We start from the raw sequence: 26581 nt of genomic DNA, 5'->3' as shown, positions 1-26581 counted from the left end.
TTAGTTTATGCATCTCTACCACCACACCACCAATAGGAGAAGAGAACTCATTTTAATATTATCCACTGATCTCCTAAGGAGCAGGGAGAAGAAGGCAGATCACACCATGCAGAAGAGCAAGATGTCCTCATGAGAACTAAAGAAAAATGAAAATCAGTGTATCATCTCCACCACTATAATTGAGAAAACAGGACTCTGTTGGAAGTGGAAACTGCTGTGGACTGGATTGCAGAAGAGATGAGGACTCCAGGGGTAAGGGAGCATGTTAAGGATATTTAGGATGCAAAGTTCTGAGAAAATGTGGCATCCACCAGAGATGCCTCCCAAGAGTCCAGGAGGTGGAGTACTTCGTTGATGGCAAATTAATGAGAATGTTTCCTGTCCCTGCCCTTTGAGGGGACAAGAATAAAGACCTGACTAGCAGTTCAGCAAGGCAGAGAAGGCTGTGCCCACCATTCCTAGGTAAACCAGAGGTCACCAGAGTCCCATCCCCTCTAGGTTTATTCCCTGGCCTGCCTCCCTTCCAAGAGGCACAGGGCAGGACATCGACAGGCCTTCTGTCTTTGAACAAGGGTTGGCATGCAGACCAGTCATGGTTCTACCCTTTCTCTGGGTGTGAGTGAGATCTCAGACTCCATCTTTTGATTTTTATACCTGGGAGGAGACTGCTGAGGAGGTGTAACTACTTGAAAGAACAAGTAGTCAAATCCATTTATTTTTCTGGGAAAAATTTCTCTTCTTATATACTAGGAGCCAGTAGTTCTGGCCGCCTCCTCAAAAGTGTCAGGCATAACTGGAAAAGGAAGGGGATGGAGGCTACCCTTATGCCATGAACCATTTTTGGAAACTTTTAATTTAATGTGTTGCTTCCCAAAGGACCTCTATATCCTTTTATGAAGGTTCACAATTCTCGTATCTTATTCTTTCCTTTTGTTACAGCGTGAAGCATCTTGTTCTAGTTGGCCAGCAGAGGAGTTAAATATAGACAGAGCTGCAAGGACATTGTAAAGCCAGGTTCATACTACAGTAAATGAGAGTATGTCTTTTTAGTTAATGGAACAAATGAAGGCATCATCTTCCATTCTCCAAAAGTCACAGTTAGAATGGAACCTGGCAATTTTCCTGAATTTTCTATACCATGCAGGCAATCTTGAGAGTGACTGAACACTTGTCACTAAAGTAAGAAAAGCTGCCTTCTTCACTGAGTGGATCCCCTTCTGTTTTGGTTTTCTTACAGCAACAGAGACCCAGTGGCCTGAAGATTTCAAACAATGAGGTCCAGCACATTCCTACAGTTTGATGAGAACTCAGCAGTTCTTGTGAACCCCACAGCATCAAGGTAAGACTGGCCTAAAGATGTATGTACCTGATCCTCTGTAGCTGCCTGGTAAAATGTGATGCCAGACTCTGGAGAAAATATCCCCATAAAGTTGCAAGGAGACCCAGGAATACTGGGAATACTCTACCCTCAGGATACCTGTGGAAAGACTTTCCCACTCCTGCTCCCCACCCTCAGAGAGTCAGGGGCCACTGAAAATATCTGCACTATGACTTTGTGTTCAAGAGGACAGTGTAGATAGAGAGATGTGAGTACTATGGGAAGCAAGCTTTTCCTACCTATACCTATCAGCAGTAGAACAGAAGACTGATGACAACTTGGCAGGAATTTAGGGGAGGAGATTGCTAAGGTGACAAAGGGTTTAAACAAAATTCTAATTTCTCCTCCCACTTTGCATTCTACTTTTCTCTTCTCAAGTCTCTTTCATTTACTGTAGGCTTGAACACCTGGCTCATAGTCCAACTCTCCAGCCCAGATATTGTCCTTTACTGCAACTTTATTACCCTCCCCCATATACAAATCCATGAACATGCATACGTGAGGCAAACAAGTGTGAACACTGCAAAATTTAAATAGTACAGATTGTATTACCCCTTCTCCTGTGCATTCACTCCCATGCATTTATCCCAAAGTAGTACATATTTTTCTATATCCTTTTCTTTAAATGAACGTATACTTTTCCCCATATCTCCCTTTTATATATTCACTTGCACAGTTATTTGGCTGAAGGACAGACATTCTTATTATTGACAGAAGAAAAGGTACTGGATAAAACCAAAGGCAATTAAAACCCACCCCTTGGCTTCTCTGGGCTTGTGTACATGAGGTGCACAAACACTTCTTAAACAGTCATATGAGAAATAATGGAACATGTGAAAATCATCTGAGACAAGTATGTGTATATACAGGTATCACAATGCAGTTTTAAGTTCAATAACTTTATAAGTGTAAAACTACCAACTTTTGGAAAATATAATTTGCATGTTTAATTATTTGTATGTGATTTGTACACTTTGAAGGTTAATTTTTTCTCTTTGTCACTCCAACATCTTCAATCAGAAGGACAGAAACAAAAAATTAAAATTAAAAAAGTATTATGGACAATTCACAAAACTGTATAGGAAAAGGATAATTAAAATAGTTCAACTTTCAAATGATGTTCTTAATAGTTTGTAGCTTTTACCCTTCTGAAATTATTAAAGCTTAAAACTGCCCTACAGCATTTGGGAAACCTGTATATATACATATTTGATTATCTTCAAACTATTAGATTTGTGTGCAGTCCTTCCCCATGGATATATATGTATAACAACTGTATGTGTACCTGTGTGTGCATAAGTTCATAGAAGCCAAAGATGGATTTCAGTTCTTTTGCTTTTATCTGCCTAAGACTGTTTCTTTCTTCTCTTGATAAGAGGCTCTACCTTCTGAACAAATATGTGAGCAAGTCAGGCTAGCCAGGTGAAGTCATTACTTCACTAATTGGATTCCCTGATTGACCTAGTGGTAAATATCAATCCATGTTGGATCAATCTGTACTGATAACTTGGAAAATCAAAATAGAAGAGATAGAGATTGTGGTGGTTAGTGTTGGGTTACCCTTTGTCCACAGCTCAAATTAAGGCCTATGAATCTCTACAATTAGACTTGCTTCAGTTCCTCTTTTTTTTGAAAGACCTGGCTGTTTTACCTGTTATTTTGATTTATTAAGCATCATCCACACTAACCCTTCAATAAATTCTTGTTTTGCTTCAATTAGCCTGAGTCATTTACTGTTGTTTGTAACCCAATATACCTTAATTGATGTAAATTAGCTTCAACATGATAATTTCTTCCATTTTAATGGTTGAAATGATAGTCTGGAAAAGAGTAACATATTCCTCTGAATTTATACAGAAAAAGTAAGGAGTAAAATTATACTCAGTATGTATATTATGTCCTTGATTAATTAGGAAGTTTGCATTGACAATGTTTGGGTATATAAACAAAATTACTTCAGTGGACAAAATGGACTTCAGGACATTAGACCTGGTAAATCCCTTACTGCTACTTGGCAACTTTGAATACTTTGAGTCAGCACTCTCATCGTGAAAACAGAGATCATGATACCTAAAGAAAGGTTATTGTGAGAGTAATAAGACCCAGGTAAAAAAACCTAATGCAGTCTCTGGCATAAATAGTAAAACAGTTTTTCATTCACTTTTGAAATTTATTTTCTTTATCTGTGAGCACTGGCAGCTTGATTATGATGTGTCTAGGTAGGATTGTTTTTTTTAATTTAAATTATTTGATATTTCCTGAGCAAAGCTCTTTAAAAAATCTTTTGAATTTTCAAAGAATTATAAGCTCACAAGAAGTTTCAAAAACAGTCCACAGTCCAGAGGGGTCCCACGTACCCATCACCCATCTTCCCCCAACATAATTACAGTGCGTTATCAGCAAGGACACTGATGAGAGCAATACAATAAATCAGACTACAGACCTTACTCAGATTTCACTATTTTTTATGTACTCATATTTTGCATGTTTTTATGTATAATGCTATATTTTATACTTATGGATTTGTATGCCCATCATTTCAGATACAGAAATGTTCTGTCACCGCAAAGCAATTCTCTCATGCTCCTTGATAGGCACATACATCCTCTTTCCCTAACTTCTGGCAACAACTTAACTATTCTTCATCTCTGTTCTTTTTTTCATTCCAAGAATTTTGTATAAATTGAATCATATAATATGTAAACTTTTGAGACTGCTATTTTCAGCTAAGCATAATTCCCCTAATATTGAGCCAAATTGTTGAATATATTGTAGTTCATTACTTTTATTGCTGAGGAGTATTCCATTGTATGATGTAGAACAGTTAAATGTGTCATGCATTCAAAGGCATTTGGGTAATTTCAAGTTATTGGTGATTATAAATAGAGTAAAGCTTCTATGACATTAGCATACAGGTTTTTGTGTGGACATAAGTTTTCATCTTTCTAGTATAAATGCCTGAGAGTGTTATTGATTGGTCATATGGTAAATCTGTATCTTCTTAAAACAACTGCAGGCTCATTTCTGTAGTGGCTGAACCATTTTTATATTCCCACCAATGTATGAGAAATCTAGTTTCCCTGCATCCTTACCAGTATTTGATAGTATAAGTATTTTTAAGTCATTTTAATAGATATGCAGTAGGATCTTGTGGCTCTTTAAATTTGCATTTCCCGAATGATTTGTGATGCTGAACATCTTTTCATGTAGTTGTCATTTGCTTATCTTCTTTTTTAGATCGCCTATGTAAGTCTTTTGCTCATTTTTAACTTAGATTGTTTTCATTTAGAGAGTTATTTGTATATTTTGGATATGAATTATTGTTGGATATGTGATTTGCAAATATTTTCTCCCTGTTGGTAGCTTGTCTTTTCATTCTTTTAACAGGGTTTTAGAACAAAAGTTTTAATATCAATGAAGCCATATATATCAGCTATTTTCTTTTATGAATAATACCTTTTGTGTCATGTCTAAGAACTTGTCACTTAGCTCTTGGTCCCAAAGATTTTATCCTATGCTTTCTTCTAAAAGTTTTATAGCTTTACATTTTACATTTTGATTTATCTGATTCTATTTAAGTTAATTTTGTACAAGGTGTGAGGTTTAGATGGATAATTTTTGGTCACTATAGTCCAATGTTTCCAGCACAATTTTATAAGAAGGCTGTTTTTCCTCTACTGAATTACTTTTGAATCCTTGGTCCAAAATCAGCTTGCCACATTTGTTTGGGTCTGTTTCTGAGCTCTCCATTCTGTTTTGTTGATCTACTGTTTATTCCTCTGCAGTCCCATGCTATATTGATTGCTGTAGATATCAACTAAGTCTTAAAAATGGGTGGTGTGATTCCTCCAACTTGATGCTTCTTTTTCAATATTGTTTTAGCCATTCTAATTCATTTGTGTTTCCATATAAATTTTAACATAAGGTTGCCAATATATATATAAAAAAAACTTGTTGGAATTTTAATAGGATTTACACCGAATTTACAGATCATTTTGTTAAGAACTGACATTTTTAATGTGCTAGATATTCCAAACCATGAACATTACACATCTCTTCGTTTATTTCATCTTCTTTGATTTATTTTATCAGTATTTGTATTTTTCATTATATAGATCCTGTACCTGTTTATAAAATTTATTCACCATGCTTCTTGAATCTGTAAATTTGTGTTTCACCAAATTTGGAAAATCTTTGGCCATTATTTCTTCAGATATTTTCTGCACTTGCCTCTTTTTCTTTCCTTCTGGGACACCGGGGGCATAAATATTAGAACCATTGACATTGTCCCACAGTTCTCAGAGGCCCTGTTCATTCTTTTTCACATTTTTTTGTCTCTCTTCTTCAGATTGAATTTCTGTTTATCTAGCTTCATATTCACTGAAGCTTTCCTTTGTCATGACTATTCTGCTCTTTGGCCCTATCTGTGATTTTTAAAATTTAAGATATTATAATAACCAATTACATTTTTTGTTTGATTATTCTTATAATTTGTACATCTTTATATAATCCACTTATTTAGTGTTTATCTTCACCTCATAGATCACAGTTATAATAGCTGTATTAAAATCTTTCTCTGAAAATTCCAACATCTGTATCATCATAAGATTGTCATCTATTGGTTATCTGTTCCCTTGAGAGTTATATATTCTTGTTCTTTGTTTATTGGGTAATTTAGAATTGTATCTGACTTATTTTTAATATTAAAAGAAAGATTCTGGGTGCTGTTAAAATCATATGGCAGGGCTTCCCTGGTGGCGCAGTGGTTGAGAGTCCGCCTGCCAATGCAGGGGACACGGGTTCGTGCCCCGGCCCCGGAAGATCCCACATGCCGTGGAGCGGCTAGGCCCGTGAGCCATGGCCGCTGAGCCTGCGCGTCCGGAGCCTGTGCTCCACAGTGGGAGAGGCCACAATAGTGAGAGGCCTGTGTACCGCAAAAAAAAAAAAAAATCATATGGCAAATATTTATCTTATATTTTTGCATGCAGTCAACTTGGCTAAGTTCAGAGTGCAAATTCTGTACCATTTTGTGCAGTGATGGTTTCAATGTCAGTTCAAAATCAGAGGTTTTATTTTGCTTCTTTGGGTCCATCCTGCACATGTACCACACAGGGGTTACTCGGGCTTGGCACAAAATGGATACTCAAAATATTTTTTTCATTCATTTTCAATTTTTAGTACAGCTTGTTTGAAGTGGAATCATGTGGAAACATTAAGTTTTGAAGGTCTCTGTTAACTGGTAAAAAAAAATACCTTATCTCTGCAATAACTGGTATGTTTCTTCAGGCACTGGAGCATAGCATGTATTCTGTGAAGTGATATATATTAAAGAGCTCCCCAGTGGATTTTGTTAAATGGTCAAAGAGAGTAACATTTCTTATATGTTACCAATTCTATTTTGAGCATTTATTATTTATTCTTCTATGTGATGGCTAATAATTCTAATAACTATATGGATTATGTTAACTTGATTTTTCTCATTTGCCTATAAAAGTGATGTTTATATGCTTCTGAGATTCAAAATCTTCCCTATGCTTCTCTGTGATTCTGAGATTCAAAATCTTCTACCTCAGTTCCAGTATACTCAGTATTAAGTGCACAATAAAATAATTTTTTTAGAAAATCTGCTACTTTTACTGTAAAACCCTAGTACTTTCACAGGCTACCACAGACCAATTTAACTATGGAAAACTATCTGTTTAGTGTAATTAAGGATAGCTCTTTGGTTTTCTACATGTTGTAAATTGAGTCCCATATTATAGTGTTGTATCTTTGTTTTAAATTTATACTATTTTTATATTGTATAACTTTCTCATTCATGGCATAGTAATTTTTAAAATGTTTTACATTATAGATAGAGTGACTTAAAGTGAGTTTGACATTTAAATTTTTTTTTAAATTGAAAATCCAAAGAACCTGTCAATGCTAAAAAGAAAGGAGTTATCAAACCATGAAAAGACATGGAGGAACCTTAAATGCATATTGCTAAGTGAAAGGAGCCAATCTGAAAAGGCTACATACTGTGTGATTCCAACTATATGACATTCGGGAAATGGCAAAACTGTGGAGACGGTGAAAATATTAGTGGTTGTCAGTGGTGAGAGAGAACAGAGAGGGTGGAATACTCAGAGCACAGAGGATTTTCAGGGCAGTGAAAATACTCTGTATGGTAATATAATGATGGATATAAACCTATAAAATGTACGACACCAAGAGGTAAGTTATAACTGTGAACTTTGGGTAATTATGACATGTCAGTGTAGGTTCATCAATTGTGAGGAATGTACCACTCTGCTGGAGATAATTGATAATGGGGGAGGCTGTACATGCGTGAGGGGACAGGATATATGGGAAACCTCTGTACCTTTCTCTCAGTTTTATTGTGAACCTAAAACTTGTCTAAAAAATTTAAATCTTTCTAAAAAAAAACCAAACTAATCAACATCTCATGTAATAACAAATTAAATCAAACTTTCTATCCTAAAGTTTAATATATTTTGCACAATTAAAACGTTTTTTAAGTTGTGACATAAATTATAATTATTAATAAGTAGGAATTTAGAATACAGTTTGCCCTTGAATAACATGGGTTTTGAACTGTGTGGGTCCACTTATGAGGGAATTTTTTTCCATAGTGAATACTACAGAACTATAGGATCTGCAGTTGGTTGAATCTCAGGATGCAGAACTGCAGATACGGGGGAACCAAGTATACTGGAACGTGGACTATAAATTAGTCCTGGATTTTTGCCTTGGTGGAGGGTCAGTGCCCCTAACCACTGCAGTGTCCCATGGTCAACTGTATTAGCATTTTGTTGTTTCCAGGAAAGCATATTCATATCAATAGTATCATACTACTACTGAGACTTGAGGATATAAAGTACATAAAATAATTCCATCATGGCATGGCCATGTTTATTTGTGTTTACTTTGTGTGGTGTCAAGTAGAAAAAAGTAACAGATTAAAGTTGTATTAGTTTTGAATATAGGTAGGTAGATATCTAGCCAGATGATCCCAATAGTTCTAAATTATTTAAGATATTCCTGCAGTTATCTCAGAGGCAGGTGTTGATGGTCCCCAACGTTGGGAAACATAGGATAAACTTATTTTTTAAGCCCCATTGTCCTTATGTTTCTAGACTTCTGGAATACTCTGTTTTTTATTTTAAATAGTAATGTAACAAATGTTTTCTGATCACAGTAAAATGAAACCATAAATACAAAATCACAAAACAAAATTCCCCTTCAACCAGAAATAGCTGTTAATTTGAAAAAAAGTACAATAAATATATTAAAGTATCCAAGAAAGCTAGAAACATAATGGAAATAATTCTTTTTACTGTACTTTGTTCAGATTACATTTACAGCCATTTAGGGATACTTCATCAGCATTGTATTTGAAGAAAACTATATTTTGGATAGTATTTGAAAATGTCATAAATGTACTGTTTAAAAATAGGCTTACCTTTTATGTATGAAGAACTTGCATGAATGACATACACTCTCAGGCACATTGATAATGTCCTTTCACAACCAAACCAAACAAAACAACCCTTTGTTAAATATCTTGCTATGTCATCAATTCAACTGAAAAGCAAACATCTAAAAAGATTTAAATTTTGTTTTCAGGACAAATTGACTCAATAAAAAAGCCCATGAACAGTAGTTTAATTTCCTTTTAGTGACTGGATTACGCTCATTAGTAGAGTTAAAAATATATATGTTTTTGTGGGGAAATAGTATAAATATAATAAGATCCATTTAGAAATTCAGGCCTCACCCTTACTGCAATAAGGCACAAGAGGTGGTACATTTAATCAATAGCTACAGGAATGGCACCTGAGCATACATCACTGATCACATAGTTTATGTCAGAAAAGAGCTTATATCTTTACCAGGCTGTCAGTATTAAGCTCTATCTGAAATTTTTAAACATATCTCAACACAAAGTACAAGAATATATGATTTTCTATCAATCTATTCTAACAGTACAAGGTATCAACCTCACTTTACTAAAATGTAATGTGTGGTTATTTTTCATATAATAACAATTATGGTCATTAAAGTGTATCTGCTTATTATTGAGTGAACCTACAATTCTGATACCCTCTTCATTTCAAAGTCACAAATAATAGAGAAGAATATTTAGATGAAACCACAAGTCCTAACCTACTCCACATTATAGGAAACAAAACATTTTTAGATAACAGCTCAGTTATTCTAAGTTGAAAGTTACCATCGTAACTTTTATAGTAGTTACAAGTCATAGAAATTACCTTAGTAATCAAGAACTGATTACTCATTGTGGGAAATAAACAGGAAAAGCAAACAGTCTGCCCTAACCTGTCTGTTTTCTCTATCTTTCTGGCATTGTCATTCTTACACAAGATATAGGCAGTACTCTGTTCCCTCTTGTTGATAGCTGTGCTCCTTGCTATGTTTCAAAAACTGAGTGCAGTGCAAGTAGGACTTTGAAATTATTATATGCCAATCTCCATCTGCACCTCATCCCCATCCAGAAGCTGCAGCCATTCCACCTAGAACAGCAGAGACTATCATCTTAGGAAGAAAAAAAGTGCAAGGGATATTCCTTACACAGTAGAAGAGGCAGGAAGATTCAGCTTTCCAGTTGGTGAAATATAGGAATGGGAAGAGGACCAACAGAAAGGAAAGGAAAGGTCAGGTACCAGTGTTTCCTTCCCTCATACATTTCTAAGAATAGAAGTGTGTAATTGCATCATCCAGAGGTGTATGGAAGAAACCATTAATATTACTATTGGTCCTTTTATATAGGAATAGACAGGCCTGGGGATTGGGATTTAGAAGCAGGAATTTGCAAGCCTTTTTTGATCTCGATTAGTTCTGTCACCCATTCAACAGGCCATATGAGTGATTTTGCATGATATTAGTGGAGAGAAGTGTTTAGGCCAATTACCATATTTGATTCAGTTATCTATTAACCTTATAAATCATGCTTTTATAAACAAACTTGTTCCTATATTATCTCTCCTTTGTGGATATATATTTTCGGATTATAATCCTAGAAGGTCGAACACATAAGTATCTCTTTAATTTTACTTGATATACCCAAATTATACTCTTTAGAATTTGAACTGTTATATATTCCCACCAGCCATAATCTGAAATAATTTATATTCTCCAATCTCACCAATAGAGTACATTATCAAATTTAGGATTTTTGCTGATCATGTAAGTGAGAAATGATACATGTATTGTTTTAATTTTCCTTATACTTAGTGAGACTGAATATATTTTCTTCCACTTAAGGGTTATTTGCATTCTTTATTTTTGTGAATGGTCCATATCTTTTGGCAATTTTCTCTCAGGTTTGGTCTCAATTTTTAAGAGCCTGTATATATAAAAGGAAGATTTTCTTAAGATTTGATGTTCGCCTATTGACTTTGATTATGGTTATACGTTTTTAAACAGAAGTGTTTCAATTTTACAGAGCTGATTTTATGAATCTTTTCATTCATTGCTTCTGGATTTTGTTTCATAGTTAGAAAGAATTTTGTGCTCCTTGGTTATAAAATAATAAAGCCATATTTTTTTCAGGGCTATTTTTTCCTTTTAAAACAAGCGATGGTCTGAGGTATTGATCCATTTACTGTTTTTTTTAGCTCTTCAGTTGCCATAATTTATTTAAATGTCCATCTTTTCCTCAGTGATTTGTTGCTTCCCCATTTTGATTTGCCATCTTTATCAAAAATAAATTCCATATGCATTTAGGTCAAATTCTAGATTGCCTTTTTCTCTTTTCTTTTCTTTTCTTTATTTTTAAGTTTTATCCAACTTTTTCTTGTTGTAAGTAACAACTTCCAAACTCTTTACATGTTGAAGCTGATACCAGAAATTCAAGCTTTTAAATTTTAAGGATTATCAATGTAATTTGGTATTTTGGACTAAAATAAATTGTTAATTCCTATGATCATATTGTAACTATAGTATAGTCTACTAATTGGGTCAAGAAATAGTACTCATTGGTTTCTGTAAACCTTTTCTAGTTTTATTGTTCTGATTTTATGACTATTAACTTTCAAATGACATTGCTAAAACATTTTTTCTTTAATTTTAAAAATTATCTAATGGGCTTCTCTGGTGGCGCAGTGGTTGAGAGTCCGCCTGCCGATGCAGGGGACACGGGTTCATGCCCCGGTCTGGGAAGATCCTACATGCCATGGAGCGGCTGGGCCCGTGAGCCATGGTTGCTGAGCCTGGGTGTCCGGAGCCTGTGCTCCACAACGGGAGAGGCCACAACAGCGAGAGGCCCGTGTACCGCAAAAAAAAAATTATCAGCACTTTAGACAATTGACTTTTTATTTAAAAAAATCCCTATTCTTACTCTATAGCTTTATTTTTATATTTTTATTTTATATTGCAGTAAAGTTGATTAAAAATATTGTGTTAGTTTCAGGTGTACAGCAAAGTGATTCAGTTATAAATACACATATATCTATTCTTTTTCAAGTTATTTTCCCATTTAGGTTATTACAGAATATTGAGCAGAGTTCCCTGTGCTATACAGTAGGTCCTTGTTGGTTATCTATTTTAAATATAGCAGTGTGTATATGTCAGTCCCAAACTCCCCATCTATCCCTTCCCTCCACCCTTCCCCCCGGTAACCATAAGTTCGTTCTCTAAGTCTGAGAGTCTGTTTCTGTTTTGTAAATGGGTACATTTGTATCATTTTTAGATTCTGCATATAAGCAATATCATATATCATATGAAATTCTAGATTTTCTATATAATCCTATTCATCTCTCTCTCCTTCTCTCCCCCTCTCTCTTTAAATGCCAGTACAGCACTATCTTGAATATAAGACTTTGTACTATGTTTTAAAATTTCATAGGATTAGACTTTAGACTCCTTTCACTACTTTTCTTTTTTCCATGTTTTTCTTTCTTTGCTGTTGTTATTTTTTTTTTTGCTATTCTTGCTTGTTAATTTTTCTATGTGAACTGGAAAACAAAACAAAACAAAATGCATTGGTATTTTTATTGGAATTGTATTATGTTTGGATTTTATCCTGGGGAGAGCTAATGTATTTATGGTACTATATCCAGCATTATATAGTTTTTATATATGGTTTTGTCATTCATCAAATCTTCTTTTGAATCTTTCATGGATATTTTAAAGCCATATCCTAAAGGTTTAGAGGTTTCTTGTTAGGTTTAGTTTTAAATATTATTGTAAAAGTATTTTTTCTATTATATCTTCTAATTGGCTAATGTGTTCAGGTGTGAAGGCTATTTATTATTTCTCTGAAAGCTGTGATTATAGCAATATAACTAATAATACCAATCTTTAAAATAGTTCTTTGGGACTTTATTTTACTCTTTTTCAGTTTTTCAAAATGCATCTTGTAGAACTAGCTATTTTTCTATGAAGGAATGCTTGCTTTTGACTAGACATCATGGCAATATTATATCGCTGTGTAGTGGAGAACATATGAATTTTGGTTTTCATCCACATACATTCTTCCCCTTTCTCCAGCCATTGCAATTTCTTGTCTTATCAGTTTTACAAACTTTGACTTTTTACGAAAATGTTTAATGTCCTGAAGTGAAAGTAACTCATGTATAAACTTCATTTTTGACCATTTCAGTAGTTTCCCTCAATTGAGCCTTCCTAGTGGAAGTATTAGTTCTTTATTCTATTGGACCGGGTAGATTATCTGGAAGTCTTCTTGGGCAAAATTCTGACTCATCTTGGCTTCTGAGCTTGGTCTTTTTGATCATCTATGAGCCTACTGTTCAATTTCAAGGATTTCTTGTTGTTTTTCATTGGAAGAGTGATTCACATGGAGTCATTCACCCTGGGTATCATCTTGCTCTTCCTGATAAAGGATTCTAGAATGACAGGTTTTCTCTCAGTACTTTAGAGGTAACTGCTCCTCTGTCTTCTACTTTTTATTGTTGTCTACAAGAAAAATGTTGTCATCATTATTCTTATTCTTCTGTACTTAATGTCACATTTTTCCTCTAGCCATGGTTTTTCTATTTAGCACTATGATTAAGCAATTTGATTATGATGTACCTTGATATAGTTCCCTTTATGTTTCTTACAAATGGGTATATTAAATTTCTTATATTTTCACATTTATAGATTTTATCAAATCTATAAAAAATGTAACCATGATTTGTCATTCTACCCCAGGTTTCCATCATTTGATGGGTATTTACACATGTATTTGGCTCCTTGACATTGTTTATTTTTGGTCTTTTGTATTTTACTTTCTTATTATTTTCACTTTAATGTTTAAATGTAATTTTTAAATTGAAGTATAGTTGATTTACAATATTATATTAGTTTCAGGTGTACATAGTGATTCAATATTTTTATAGATTATACTCCATTTAAAATTACTACAAAATAATGGCTATATTTCTCTGTGCTATAGAATATATCTTTGTTGCTTATCTATTTGGTACAAGATAGTTTGTATCTCTTAAGCCCACAGTGCTATCTTGCCCCCCAGCCCAGCCTCCCTCTCCCCAGTGGTAACCAATAGTTTGTTCTCTACATCTGTAAGACAGTTTAGGTTTGTTATGTATATTCATTTGCTTTAGTTTTCAGATTCCACATATAAGTGATAACATAGAGAATTTCTCTTTCTCTGTCTGACTTGTTTCACTAAGTGTAATACTCTCTAGGTCCATCCACGTTGTTACAAATGGCAGAATTTCATTTTTTATGTCTAAATAATATTCCATTGTATATAAATATACCATTTATTTTTTATCCATTCATCTGTTGATGGACACTTAGGTTCCTTCCATGTCTTGGCTTTTGTAAGTAATGCTGCTCTGAACATAGAGGTGCATGTATCTTTTCAAATTACTGTTCATTTTCTTTGGATATATAACAAGGAGTGCAATTGCTGGATCATATGGTAGTTCTCTTTTTAATTTATTGAGGAACCTCTGTACTGTTATCCATGTGGCTGCACCAATTTACATTCCCATCAATAGTGTACAAGGGTCCCCTAGTCTCTGCATCCTTGCCAGTATTTGTTGTTTGTACTCTTTTTGATGATAGCCATTCAGTCAGATGTGAGGTGATGTCTCACTGAGGTTTTGATTTGCATTTCTATGATGGTTAGAGATGTTGAACATCTTTTCTAGTGCCTGTTGGCCATGTGTATGTCTTCTTTGGAAAAATGTCCATTCAGTCTTCTGCCCATTTTTTGATTGGGTTTTTTTTTTTTTCAAACTGAGTCGTATGAGCTGTTTATATATTCTGGATATTGACCCCTTATCAGTCACATTACTTGCAAATATTTTCTTCCATTCAATAGGTTTATATTCATTTTGTTGATGGCTTTCTTTGCTGTAGAAAAGCTTTTAAGCTTAATTAGGTCCCATTTGTTATTTTTGCTTTTATTTCTTTTGCCTTAGGAGACAGATCCAAAAAATATTGATAAGATTTATGTCAAAGAGTGTTCTGCCTATGTTCTCTTCTAAGAATTTTATGATTTCAGGTTTTACGTATAGGTCTTTAATCCATTTTGAGCTTATTTTTGTATCTAGTGTGAGGTAATTTTGTAATCTCATTCTTCCACACATAGCTGTCTAATTTTCCAGCACCACTTATTGAAGAGACTGTCATTTCTTCATTGTATATTATTGCCTTCATTGTCATATATTCATTGACAATAGGTGTGTATGTTTAATTCTGGGCTCCCTATTCTGTTCCTTTGACCTATGTCTTTGTTTTTGTGCCAATACCATGCTGTTTTGATTACTGTAACTTTGTAGTATACTCTGAAGTCAGGGAGCATGATACCTCCAGCTTTGTTCTTTTTTCTCAAGTTTTTTTTTTTTTTGGTAATATGGGTTATTTTGTGATTCTACATAAATTTTAGGATTATTTGTTCTAGTTCTGTGAAAAATGTCATGGGTATTTTGATAGGAATTGCATTGAATCTGTAGATTGCCTTGGGTAGTCATTTTAACAATATTAATTCTTCCAATCCAAGAATACTATATAGCTTTCCTTTTCTTTGTATCATTTTCAAATTCCTTCATCACTCTTTCATAGTTTTCAGGGTATAGGTCTTACCCCACCTTGGTTAAGTTTATTCCTAGGTATTTTATTCTTTTTGATGGTTCATTATTAATGTATAGAAAAGCAAAAGATTTCTATATGTTAATCTTGTATTCTACAATTTTACGGAATTCATTGATTAGTTCTAATAGTTTTTTGGTGAAGACTTTTGGGTTTTCTATATACAGTATCTGGTCATCTGCAAATAGTGACAGTTTTACTTTTTCTCTTCTAATTTGGGTACATTTTTATTTCTTTTACTCGTCTGATTGCTGTAGCAAAAACTTCCAATATTATATTAATTAGAAGTGGTGAGAGTGGGCATGCTTGTCTTTTTTCTGATTTTAGAGGAAAGGCTTTTTCTTTTCACCATTGAGTAGGATGTTCACTGTGGGTTTGTCATAAAAGATGTTTTTTATGTTGAGATATGTTCCCTCTATACCAACTTTGTTGAGAGTTTTTATCACGAATGGGTGTTGAATTTTGTGAACTGTGATTTTTATCCTTCCTTTTATAATGTGGGGTATCACATTGATTGATTTGTAAATTTTTAACTACCCTTGCATCCCTGGAATAAATCCCACTTGATCATGGTGTATGATCCTTTTTATATATTGTTGAATTTAGTTTGATAATATTTTGATGAGGATTTTGCATCTGTATTCATCAGAGATACTAGCCCATAATTTTCTTTTTCAAGATGTTGACCTTGTAGAATGAATTTATGAGTCTTCTATCTTCTTTAATTTTTTAGAAAAATTTGAAAAAGATAGGTATTAGCTCTTCTTTATATGTTTGGTAGAATGCCCTTGTGAAGCCATTCGTTCAGGACTTTTGTTCACTGGGAATTTTTTTTTTATTATAAATTCAAGGTTACTATAAGCAATTAGTCTATTCAGATTGTCTGTTTCTTCCTGATTCAGTCCTGGCAGGTTGTATGTTTCTAGAGCTCTTTTCTTCTAGGTTTTCCAGTTTGTTGGCATATAACTATTTGTAGTATTGTCTTATGTTTTTTTAAATCTGTGTAGTATCGATTGTTATTCTCCCCTTTCATTTCTTATTTTGTGTCCTCTCTCTTCTTGTTTTGCCTGGCTAAAGTTTATCAACTTCATTTATCTTTTTCAAAAACCATATCTTGGCTTCATTGATCTTTTCTTGCTTTTTTTTTTTTTTGGTGTCTATTTTATTTCTTTCCTCTCTGATCATTATTATTTCCTTTCTTCTGCTGACGTTGAGCTTTGTTTTTTCTTGTTTTATAAATTACTTTAGATGGTACATTAGGATGATTATTTGAGATTTTTATTCTTTCTTGTCGTAGGCCTGTATCTCTATAGGACTGCTTTTGCTACATTTTCATAGATTTTGGAATATTGTGTTTTTACTTTCATTTGTCCTGAGGTATTTTCTGATTTCTTCTTTGATATCTTCATTGACCCATTGGTTTTTAGTAGCATATTATTTAGCCTCCATATTTTTGTGCTTTTTCCACTTTCCTACCTATAAATGATTTCTAGTTTCTTACAGTTGTGGTCAGAAAAAATGTTTTACATAATTTCTGTCCTCTTACATTTGTTGATTTGTTTTGTGACCTAGCCATGTCATCTGTCCTGGAGAATGTTCCATGTGCAATTAAATGAATTTGTTTTTGCTGGTTTTTAATGGAATGTCTTGTAGATACCTATTAAATCCAGCTCAGTCTGTTGTGTCATGTAGGACCACTGTTGCCTTTTTGATTTTATCTGGATGACCTGTGCATTGATGTAATTGAGGTGTTAAAGTCCCCTACTATTGTTGTACTATTGTTATAGTCAGTTTTCCCTTTATGTCTGTTAGTATTTGCTTTATGTATTTATGTACTCCTGTATTGAGTGTATATAAGTTAATGAGTGTAAAATCATCTTCTTGTATCAATCCCTTTTTCATTATATAATTTCCCCTTTATCTTTTGTTATAGTCTTTGTTTTAATGTCTATATTTTTCTGATATGAGTATTGCTACTCCTGCTTTCTTGTCAGTTCCACTTACATGAAATATCTTTTTGTGTTCTCTCACTTTCAGTCTGTGTGTCTTCAGCTCTGAAGAGAGTCTCTTTTACGTAGAATATAGATAGGTCTTGTTTTTTATCGAGTCATCCATCCTGTATCTTTTGATTGGAGCATTTAGTCCATTGACATTTAAAGTAATTACTAATAGGTATGTACTTATTGCCATTTTATTACTTGTTTTCTGGTTGTTTTTGTAGTTCTTCTCTGTTCTTCTTTTTGTTTCTTCCCCTGAGGTTTGATGATTTTCTTTAGTTGTATTCTTGTGTTCCTTTCTCTCTAGTTCTTGTGTAACTATTATAGGATTTTGCTTTGTGGTTTTCATGGGGTTCATATATGTTGATCTATAAGTATATCTACTTGTTTTAAATAGGTAGTCCTTTAAGTTTAAACACATTCTAAAAGATCTATGTTTTTTACTCTCTTCCCCCACATTTTGTGTTTTTGATGTCATATTTTACATTTTAATGTTTATCCTTTCACTGTTTATTGTAGTTATAGTTGATTTTGCAATTGTTCATCTTTTAATCTTCATACTAGTTTATTTAAGTGGTTGATCCTCAGCCTTTAATGTATATTTGCCTTTACTAGTGGGATTTTTTCTTTCCTGTAGAGTCTTAACTTCTTGTTATAGTCTTTTCTTTTCCAGATGAACTGTTTTAGTTTTTGCTTGTCTGAAAAGTTCGTTATCTCTCCTTCAATTCTAAGTCTTCCTCAGTAGAGTATCCTAGGTTGTAGGTTTTTCCCTGTCAGCCCTCTGGATATATCATACTACTCCCTTCTGGCCTACAAAGTTTCTGCAGAAAAATCAGCAGATAGCCTAATGGGAATTACATTGTATATGACTTACTTTTTTACTTTTTTTCTTGCTGTTTTTAGAATTCTGTCTTTAACTTTGTCATTTTAATTATGATATGTCTTGGTGTGAGTCTGTTTGGGTTCATCTTATTTGGGACCCTTTGTGCTTCCTGTATCTGGATATCTATTTCCTTTTTAAGGCTTGGGAAATTTTCAGTTGTAATTTCATCAAATATATTTCAACCCCCTTCTCTCTGTCTTATTCTTCTGGGATCCCTATAATGTGAATGTTAACCCAGAGGTCCCTTAAATTGTTCTCATTTTTTATTTGTTTTTCTGTTTGCTGTTCTGATTGGGATTTCTTTTATTCTGTCTTCCAGGTTACTTAAGCATTCTTCTGTATCACTGGGTTTGCTATGAGTTCCTCGTGGTGTGTTTTACATTTCATTTATTGTATTCTTCAATTCTGATTTTTTTTTCATATTTTCTTTTTAAAATTTTCACTGTGTCCATCTATTCCTTTCTTTAGTGTAGCTAGCATTCTTATTACTAATGTTTTGAATTCTTTATCTGTAAATTGTTTCTTTCATTATTTGTTTCTTCAGGTGTCTTTTTTTTCAAACGAGAGCTGTTCCTTTCTTCTTATTTTGGTTAACTTTCTTTGTTTCTATGAAATTAAGTGAATTACCAATCGCAGTCTTGAAAGTATATCCTTATGTGTGAGTATTTCTATACAGTCTGTGTGTGCCCAGTGGCTTTTGTGGGAGAGTTGGATTTGATGTGAACACAAGTCATATCTTTCCTCAGGTTGTGCTGGCAGCTATTACCTTGGTAGTTTGTGGGGCTGGAGATGGAAGGGCTATGACATGAGCCACATATAGACTAGGGCTTCCTCTCTGCTCAGTGGCCATCACTGCTGTATTGGGGTTTGGGATGGGTCTTAAGTTGCTAGAGAAGAAGCCCTGGGGCTTGGGTCCAAGTTGTCTTTGTTCCTTATACATGTGTGCTCTCCCCTCTCTCAGCATTGGCACACTCACCCCAGACAGGAACAGTACTGGAATAAGAGGGCTGGTGTGGGCCTTTGGCATTGACAGGGTGCAGGCGGTGGCAGTCTGGCCAGGGTAAGAGATTTCAACTGCCTCTGATGTGCTGCCTAAGTAAGTGCACACAATGGCTGCCCACAACCTAATGTCTGAGCCTCTTTTGTCCCTCTTTTGTCCCTCATAATGGAGCTCTCCCTTTGGCCTCTGCTGTCCTTGTCCAGGTGTGGAGCTGTGCTGCAAGACAGATGGGGCCTGCGTGGGCTCTCTATGTGGTAGAGGCTTAGACTGTGGTGGTCCAGCCACAGGCAGAGATGGTGCTGCTTCTGACATGCTCCCTTTGTAAGTGCCAATTAGGGATGCCCCTACCCTGCTCAGATGCTGGTTTGGGTCAGAGATGCCTCTGTGTATCAGAGCTAGCTCCTAAGTGAGGTGGGAGTGTTTGTTCTGTTTAAGGTGGGGCATGACATGGGGTGTTCCATTAAACCAGCCAGCCACTCTTGCTGTTTTTAATCCACTCCCTCTGCCCCTCTTTGAGAGCAGACAAATTTATATATTCCTCATGAGTGGAATCCAGGATTTCTGCAGCCCTCCTGTTAGTCCTACTGGCCCTCCAACCAGCCAAGTGGGCTCATCTATACCATTTGGTCCCCAGGGCAGGGGCACCCAACCTGTGGCTTGAACTACTCACTTCCCAGAGAGGATCTCTGCCCATATCTCCCTTTTTCTCTGAATCCTGTCCCAGCAGCACATGTCCCATCCTGATTGCTTTTCTTCCCTTCCTCCTTGATTCCATGTGGATCTTTCTTACAGCTTTGTTTGTACAGGGCTATTTTTGCCAGTTTCAAGTTAGTTGTTTTCAGTGAGAATTGTTCCACATGTAGATGTATTTTTGATGTGTTTATGGGTAGAAGTGATTTCCCTGCCTTCCTACTTGCCATCTTGTTGATCTCTCTCTAGCTTTTTATTTTAGTTTGTATCTATTGATATGTTCATTATCCTTTTCTTCTGCTGTGTCTAAACTGCTGTTGATTTCATCCAGTGTATTTTGTTTGTTTGTTTTTATTTCTAAAAGAGTGATGTAATTTTCATAACATTTCTTCTGTTTAAAACTTTTTTCTGTTTTTTTTTCTCATTTCTAGTTCAGTAAGTCTTGTCCAGTTATTCAACAGTACTGTAAAATCTCTTTGAATACCATTTTTTACATATTCAAATACATCATATAATCTATCAGTTTTATTTTTTTTTCTTTGAAACATTCCAGTTACAGTACTCCACCTTTGTGAAACAATCTGGAATAGTTACTTTCTAGATCTTCTGCACAAATATACTCATGGGATATGCTTTCAGTGTTCTTACTGGAAGCTCTGCTTGATGGATCTCAGGTCTTCTTTTTTTCATCTACTGCATTGTTTTAGTGGATTAAAAGCTTCAGGAGTTTTCTGAGAAACTGTGTGTTTTGAGAGTCTGAATGTCTGAAAATGCCTTTATTTTTTACATTTCACTTATAGTTTTGCCTGTACAACATTTCAGAGTAAGGCATAAAAAGATTGGAACCTCTGTGACGATAGGCCAGATTTGTCTGGTGGGCCTCACTGTGAGGTAGAAAAGAATATGGTCCATTTCAAATTTCATATCTGTAAGGATTTTCTTTGGGGCCATTTAAATTCTCCAGAAAAAAAGTCTGCAAATCTACAGCTTTGCAGAATGTCTGCTTATTAGGATATTCTTTAAGCTATATTGTTCAAAGAGAACTAAGAGTAAGAATTATGTATGAAGCAGTTCAATTAATTTTCCTATTTTAATAATGTGTATTTTCCTCCCCATTAATACTATTTTTGGTTTCCCTGATTTGGACGCCAGCTAGGGTTTTCCCCAGCATGGTTCTCAAACTTTAACATGCATCACAAATACCTGAAGGGCTTGTTAAACAGTTTGCATGAACACATCTCCTGAGTTTGCAATTCAGTGATGATGGTGACTAAAATTTCCATGTCTAATGAATGGCCTGGTGATGTTGATAATGCTGGTCCAAGGACTGTACTTTGAAAACCACTGTCCTACATGAAACTTACATAAGGTACATATTCTTTCATTCCAGTATGTAAAATTTATCTTCTGTGCATTGTTCTCAGTCTAATTTACTTAAATGCTGTAGCGAACCTTGCCAGTCTCATGTGGTTCCTGTTTGGGTAGTTTTTAAGCTTTTGAAGAGAAATTTGACCAATTGTCTTTTAGAGTTCCCAAATTAGATGTAACTTCATCATGAAAGGAATGACTCAGGCAGAGTGATTAAAATATGAGCTGTGGAACCAGGCATCTTGGATTCCTTTTCTGTGGACTTCGGTTTATTAGTGCCCTCTGCTTACATTCCATCATCCTCTGCAGATAGATGGATAGATAGATAGATAGAGTGACAGACAGATCAATCCTACATCTCGGTGTTATTGTGAAATTTTCATAAGATAATAAACGATAAACATTTAATACAGAGCCTGGCCACAGTAAGCTCTTAATATGTGGTTTGAAATCAACAACATCTTCAGCCTTATCATTATCACTGATAAACTGGTGTTGTGATTAATAGTAGCTTATGGGAGTCAGGGACTGACTCAGCTCTAATGCACATTTTTAATAAGTACAGTATCCAGCTTAGCAACTATGCCTCAGCCCTGTGGTACATGAAGAGCAAAGGAGACAAATATAAATATCATGAACCTGCTGCCTTCTGGGTCATAAGTAATAAAGTCCTTTGTCACTATCCCAGGGGTTTTGTGTCTCCTGCCATTATTTGTGAAACTGTGGTAGCTAACTTTTTAGCTTGCTGGTAAAGTAAAATTCAGAATATTCACTGATGTTAGTAATTTTTTTGTGCTGGTGGAAGAAGTCACAATATCTATTAGTTGTAATACTAATAGTCTTTCAAAAATACACCTCTACAATGTAAAATTACAAAACACAAGTCAAGTTTTATAAACATGCACACACACGTCTTTATGTTCTTTGAAGCATAGGTTAAGGTTTTAAAAAGTCAACATTCATTTTTTTAAAGATATTTTACTGTTCAAGATGTAACTAAAATGTGGGCTGCTCGTATATGTGGTGTCAAAGTCAACATAGCTGAAAATAAAGACTACCAGTATAATTTCATCTGATTCCTTTAAAAATTTAATATCTATAGATCTTATGTCCTTAATATTTTACAAATGTTTTCTTTTGCAGAAGATTAAACCCACTTCAGTTTAATTCTGCTTGGCTATTTTATTTAGGCTTTAAATTGGTGCCTATTTATTCGTAGCCACCTTCCTTATTGCTAGTTTATTTTTCTCACTGGTGTTTTGGCATAGATTATTCTGATAATTGGTACAACATGAAATATCTGTGTCTTAAATAAGTATGGCTTCAGTAAGGTAGATTTTACTCTCAGTCTCAAGAGGATAAAATTAATTAAGTATAGGGTTGGTTAAATATAGAGTTTGGCAAACTATTTTAAATAGTGATTATTTCAGTCTTTTTAGGGCAAATTAATGTATCTCCTTGCTCTATTACCTCTTTTATTTCTAAAAGCTTACTTTTATCTTGAATATTTGTCTATTTTCTACCACTGTCACTTGGGAGATTAGTATTTGACCCAAACTTAGATGGCAAATTTGTAGTGTCTCATTATTTCACATTGTGTTACACAATAAAGCTTTTAGCATATCTGATGTAATCAAACATTTCATGATTTCCAACATTTTGCATTAAATCTTGAGCCTCAGAAACTTGCTGAAAGAGTTTTTATTATGATGTTTACATTTTGCATTGTTTCAAAATTACCTTAAATGTATTGATCAGTCTGTTGTAGTGATTTGGCCTTTAATCTTGATCTTTTAAAAATTAATAGAGCAGAGGATAATAGCATTGATTAGCCACCAATGTGTACATGACAATATACTAGCCACTAAAACAATTCTATCTTGTACAAATTCTTCATTTCAAGTTGACTCTCAGCCAAGGATGAAAGATCAGGAATATGGATGGAATCCTATCTCAGAGGCAAAGGCTCTCTACTTTTCATGCCTCAAGACTTATGGTTGAAAGTAGTGAGGCAAATCTGTCTGCCAGTCAAGAACACTGGAAAATAATGCAGTAGCATTTGAGATCCAGAAATATTGACACCATTGCTGTGAACATCTGTAAGCATAGAATTGACTTTATACATTAGCTTGTTGGTAAGATTTCAGGCAGTGCAAAATCCTGCTTTCCCAAAATAACAAGTGTTCTGTTCATTCCTTAGATGTAATCACCAGAGAGACAGTGGATCAAAATATAAGACATAATGTTTTGTTAAACTTTAAATGTAATGTATAGGTGCTGTGTTCTCTGTCCTTACTTATTTTGCTCCATTATTTATTTTATTGTGTGGTCATTAACACAGTCCTTAGCCACTGCTCTTGCCTTTCCTCTTGTGTCATCTTGATATTCTTTTCTCTACTCATAAATTCAGAGACTCTATAGATATTTCCCAAAGTAGCAAATATATATAACTTTCTGAAAGGAGCAGACATTATGATGTCTGTCTCTTGACTTTTACAAGAAAAATCATTTTGTCTGTTATAAAATCGCTTCTCAATCCCAGTATTAATAATGTCATGTTCTGTGTCTCTGTTGAAATGTGATAACTATGGCTTTTCATTGGTGAGATACATTGGCTAACATGATTCATGATTCACAGATTGTAAAATTAGAAAAAGATAGTATAGATTTATAACTTTTTCAGAAAAAAAAATCCCGTAGTTTTCAAGAGGGTAGAAAGTAGAAGAAAATGCCCAATGACACTATACGCTCTTTTTTCTCCACTGTCTCCAGGTAAATTTAGGGATTGGTCATATTTAACACCATGAATTTTATATTTATCAATGGAGTTATTGGTTTTGTGATGGGGATTTTACCTTTGAATCACTTGAGCCTTTATCAAGAAGCCTGGGATAATCTTTGGTGAACAGGTGGGCTCAAAAAATTCTTGCAACATACACAATGTTCCTAAGATCTCTGACCTCTACTTGTGCCACAGTGAGATCACACCTTTATTTTCTACCTCACCTTCCTAGTGCATTTTCTCCCACACTTCCTCTGTTAGTGTGGATTGCACCCCAGGTCCTGACTTGAAGCATCATCGTGCCTTTGATCTTGTCATCATATTGCCATGTTCATCTGTTCTTCTCTGGTTGTGTGATGGTTTTTCATTCCTCTATGGCAGAGTTCTTCAATTTAGGCACTATTAAAACTTTGGATCAGATAATCCTTTGCTGGGGTTGGGGGAGAGGAGCTGTCTTGTTCATGAAGGATGTTTAGTAGCATTCCTGGTTTCTAAGGACTACACGCTCGTTGTGCCCCCCCTCCCACTCTGCCCCAGTTACAACAATCAAAAATATCTCTAGCATTGCCAAATGTGCTTCTGGAGAGAAAAATTGCCCTGGTTGAGAACCTCTGCGCTATGGTGTTCCTGGTTTTTTATCCTATGCAATAGGAACTTATCATTTAGCTGAGTTTCTTTCCTCAGCTCTTCTATCTGCACCAGTTCCTCAAAACATCCAGATATTAGCAAGAATGTTTTATTTTAAGATGGCCAGGTTTCAAGTGTGTAGTAATCCACCTAAAAATACTGAGTTGGTTAATTCTTCCTCAGGTGACTATACCTTTTTCTAAGGACTGGAAAGGCATCCAAATGGATGACCACGTTACTTTCATAAAACAGTAAGTGTAGGGCTTCCCTGGTGGCACAGTGGTTGAGAATCCACCTCAACCAATGCAGGGGACACGGGTTAGATCCCTGGTCTCGGAAGATCCCACATGCCGCGGAGCAACTAAGCTCGTGTGCCACAACTACTGAGCCTGTGCTCTAGAGCCCGTGAGCCACAACTACTGAGCCCACATGCCAGAACTACTGAAGCCTGTGCACCTAGAGCCCGTGCTCCACAATGAGAGAAGCCACTGCAATGAGAAGCCCGTGCACCGCAACCAAGAGTAGCCCCCGCTCGCCGCAACTAGAGAAAGGCCGCGTGCAGCAATGAAGACCCAACGCAGCCAAAAATAAATAAATGAAATTAAAAAACAAAACAAAACAGTAAGTGTAGTTACTCTTACAAATCACCTCAAGCTCTAAGCCAAATTACCTCAAGCCATATCTTTAATTTCAGGAAAAAAACCTTATCAGTATCTTTAAAAAAAGATTTTTAAAGACTTTATTTTTAGACTAGTTTTAAGTTTATGACAAAATTGAGAGGAAGGTACAGAGTTTTCCCATCTACACCCACCCCCTAATTTTTAGCTGAAGAATAGTGAGGCTGTTCACAGTCAGAGTGAGGGTAAAACAGAAGTGACACAAACCACAGACCCTTGGCTGTCTGTGGAAGACCCCAAAGGCAACAGCGTGTGTGCAATTTAAAGGCAAATAGCATGAACATAGAAGATAAATGGATTTCAATAAAGACTAATTTATGACTTTCTGGAAGATAATTTCTTCAAATTTCCATTTTCTCCCCATCACATTGAGTAAATAATATAAGCAAAAAAACAAGTTTATCCAGAGATTTTAAAGATCTGCCAGAGATTAATGATGACATAGGAACTGAATGGAAATACCAAGCATAATAATTTACCTGGAAACAAAATTCAATACTAACATTTTGTGAAAGGAGTTTTTCTTCCAATGAAGAAATTAGAAGAGTAACCTCATGGTCTAGAAGACTGAATTTTAAATAACTAAAAAAAAAAAAAAAAAAATTCTTGTCAAATATTTAATCATCTGTGATTAAAGCTAGCAGAACAATAATCTACAATCACTAGAAACTTATTTTATTTCTTATATGCCTTACCTTTTGTTCCAACCCTAAGAAAATTGTTTATCTGGATTACAGGTATATTATTAAAGCATAACTGTTGTTAGTGTGATAAAATTGAAGTTTCCTTATATGGTTTTAAGTATGTATTTTTCTTTTGCACTAGTATAAAAGAAAAAATAATGTTTCTGTTTTCTTTTAATTATAGCAATGCATAATTCAAGACTCCCTTTTCTTTATTTCTACCATTATTCCACATCTGGTATGGATTATACAACTTTCAGCCCCTGGTCTTTAACTCTGACATGCCGAACAGAAATCTGATAGCTCATTCTTCCCTGAATTCCTCATTTTAAGAAAGGAAAGAAAAATACCCAACTTACTCCAACATTTTAGCAGTGTTCCCTCTACTTTCCACTAAAATGTCACATT

The sequence above is a fragment of the Hyperoodon ampullatus genome (assembly GCF_949752795.1).
Source record: "Hyperoodon ampullatus genome assembly, chromosome: 4".
In the NCBI taxonomy this organism is placed as follows: Eukaryota; Metazoa; Chordata; class Mammalia; order Artiodactyla; family Ziphiidae; genus Hyperoodon; species Hyperoodon ampullatus.
Note: the sequence above shows the minus strand (reverse complement) of the source record.